Below are 3,524 nucleotides of genomic sequence, written 5' to 3'. Positions count from 1 at the left end.
CTCTCTCTCTCCCCCCCTCTCTCTCTCTCCCTCTCTCCTCCTCTCTCCCCCTCCATCTCCCCCTTCTCTCTCTCTCTCTCTCCCCCCTCTCTCTCTCTCTCCCCCCCCCTCTCTCTCTCTCTCTCTCCCTCTCCCCTCCTCTCTCCCTCTCTCTCTCTCCCCCTCTCTCTCCCTCTCTCTCTCTCCCCCTCTCTCTCTCCCTCCCCCATCTCTCTCTCTCTCTCTCTCTCTCTCTCTCTCTCTCTCCCTCTCTCTCTCTCTCTCCCTCTCTCTCTCTCCCTCTCCCTCTCCCTCTCTCCCAACCTCTCTCTCTCTCTCCCCTCCCTCCCTCCCTCCCTCTCCCTCTCTCTCTCTCGCTCTCTCTCGCCCTGGAGCGATAACAGCAGCTGCATGCCTCTGACAGATGAACAGAAGATGTGTAGCAGTTTGAGAGCCGCTCCTCTGAGGCTGTGCCATGGCTCTGATGTCATCATCTGCAGTGACAAATCCATGAAGTAAGCAAAAGCAACAACTTCTCTTGTTGTTGCCTCTGTTGAATGATCAGTTGATTGTCATTGATAAAATCTTACAATCTGATAGAAAGGAAACAGTGAAATGTCACAGGGCTGTGGAACATCAACACGGGACAAATCTCATGATTCCCACCCCTTTAGTCAAAACAGAGAGCGAGAGGAGGGAAGTGATGGAGGAGCACAGAGATCTCTGCCTGGCTGAGCACCAGCAGATGTGTAAACACAGCCTGTTGATAAGTGTGTGTTTCTGTGCAGCCCTGAGGGAAACTGTTGGTATAGACTTTAAATAGGCTTTGTAGATTGTGAGATGATATAAAAAGGATTAATAAAGTGATTTGTCTGAAGCGATACGAGGCTGTAGGGAATGAAGCCTCTCCCTAAGCAAACTTCTCCCAGATCCTGTTGCGGTGAGACAAAGTTTGAAGCGATGGATTTCCAAATTCCTGAGCCTTTTCTCCAATCTTAGGAGTGTGAGAAGGTGGGATTAATTTATTCTACCTGTTTCCCGTCAAATGCCAAATTTGGTGCAGTAAGCAAAATCAGAGAATGGAAACACCTCACATTTGTCATTACCAAAACGTTCCTTTTTCTGCTTTGTTCTCTCATGTCAGCCTTTATTGGTGAAGTTCTGGTCCTTTCTAGCAGCCTGGTCCAGAGTAGGGCAGACCTGCAGATCTGTACCAGTCTTGCCCTCTGTTCAGGTGGGCTGTGAAGCTCTATTTCTGGGTAAGGGGAGCTTCCGACTCCACTGAGGGCTGGTGGAGGTAGAGAGGGAAACATGGATCTGCTGTTTCTGTCTCCACCTTTTGCCCTGTGTTACAGCACCACACTGTGGATATTGTAGCACTGAGTTTAGTCCTGAGGTCTGAAGTAGCTGTCCTGATGTTTGATTGAGCTCTTTTACCATCGTTCATAAGCCCAACACACTGATTACAACCCCAGGCCTGCACTGAGCACAGACGGAGCACATGGGTGGGGTCCTGCTGCTCTGACAACATCGAGTAACAGGGATAAGGTTTGGTGTGTGTTTGTGTGTGTGTGTGTGTGTGTGTGTGTGTGTGTGTGTGTGTTGAATTGACCATGATGACCATGACCCTTTCCCCACCTCCCTCTGACCCGACGCCTTGACCCCAGAGCCTCCATCTCCATAGCAGGAGAGATTAAATAGCTTTGAATGAGTCGAGGTTGGGCAGCAACACGTCAAAACAATCTGTCATACGTGTTTATGTTGTGAGACTAAATGGCCAAATGTGTGATCACAAACCTACCGTATGTAAATGCATACAGGAGTGTAACAGGAAGAGAAGTCAGGTTGTTTACAGTTGTATTGAGCCAGGGATGGAAGAAATTGAGTCAATTTTAGGTTCTGTGTCTTTAGGGCCCCCTGCAGAAAAGCTATCTTTGTTCTGATTGGCTGTCAGGCCTGAGCTATAGGATTAACCTTTGTCGTACTTGATGCAGTTCTACGCAGTAAGTGTGAAGCTTGAGTGAAGCTCAGCTGGACACTGTTCACCTAACTATGCTCAGAAAACGTAAACATAAAGAAACATACCAACAAAGCATCAAATTAACCCTTTTTAATGTGAAATGTAAACAACCTTCTACGTACACATGTGGAAAATAAGGGGTTAAAACATTGACTATTCTGGGATTAGATCATAATTACTTACTTTGTTTTACTTATTAACTTGACAACAGCACCATTTCATCCCCTGTATCTCATACATGTTGTAAATGTAATGTCATTTCCCTCAGGCGTGTAAAAGGAAAATGTAGCACAAAACAGAAACATTGAAGTGAAATCCAAGTATCTGAATCCTCACAGAGCTCTGATAGATTCACTCAGTCACCTCCTCGCCCTGGTTGGAGAGGCAGTGTGACAGTGAAGCAGACGCCTGGATCTTTACAGAGATAAGGATACGTTGCTGAACAGAGATATTTACATTACTGAGCCTCCTCTGGTAATGCATTCCACATAGACACACAGCTGGGACGCTGTTTTGCACGTCACCTTGGTGACGGCGGGGAATGAGAGAGAGGGAGAGAGATGGCGGGGGTGAGGGAGGGAAGACTAAGAGGGAGTGTGAGCTTCTCTTTCATCAGGTCGCACACACACATGCTGACAGTCATTCGCTTTGTTGGCGCTGTGAATCTGGTGACAGCCCTGGTGACATGAAAGTCTTGATCTTCCTCCTGGGCTCTGATCTGTCAGGCGTCCTGTCAGGTCCACAGCTCTTCACTTGGACTTGTAAAGTGCTCAAGTTTATACAAGTATGAAATCTAACACTAAGTAAAGTCAGTGAACATCAAATAAAAGAGGGGTTTCACCATTAAATATACAGCATATAAGCTTCATTACATTTAATGTCACTATAAAGCACTCAAAACGTACAGAATATGTCAATACATGTAAAGATTGTTTTGTGTCATTAAGTCATTATTAATTTTCAGTCTTTGATCTGCATAAACAGCTCTGACCCGGTCTTGACATCAGACGGAACTTTGAACTCAACCCACCCCTGTGTCAGTGAACTTTGACCTCCCAATCTAGAACACAGAAACCCGCATCTCATCTCTGTGAAATTGGAATCTATTAGCTGTTCACACGGGGATAAGTGACCACGGGAATATTTCAGCATTTTATTGTTGTTGTTTTTCATATTGTATCAACAAACTCGCTTTGAACTCCATTTAGTGCCAAAGCCTCCAGTGTTTTAATGTCCACAGCTCAATGTCGCCATCTAGTGTCTCTATGGTGCATGAGCACTCATTTGCAAACTTACATTCTCGCTGCTTGGAGTTTATTTAATGGACAGAGTGAAGCTCCACGGGAGAGAAGCCTCACGGTCACTGTTGATACCCAGCGACAACAAGGGTTCGCGTGGAGGTGCAAAGAAAAGCAAGGAGAGTAGCATTACAAAGGTGACTGTGTTTATGACTTTTTATTGATATCAGTTTCCTTTCATTTATATGGATAAATATCCTAATGTGTATAACTGCATGCTCCTTTTT

The sequence above is a fragment of the Genypterus blacodes genome, unplaced genomic scaffold, assembly GCF_046128005.1.
Source record: "Genypterus blacodes isolate CSIRO-AG114 ecotype Tasmania unplaced genomic scaffold, CSIRO-AGI_Gbla_v1 ptg000157l_1, whole genome shotgun sequence".
NCBI classification, from domain to species: domain Eukaryota; kingdom Metazoa; phylum Chordata; class Actinopteri; order Ophidiiformes; family Ophidiidae; genus Genypterus; species Genypterus blacodes.
The sequence above is the reverse complement of the archived record's forward strand: the minus strand, read 5'-3'. Positions refer to the sequence as shown.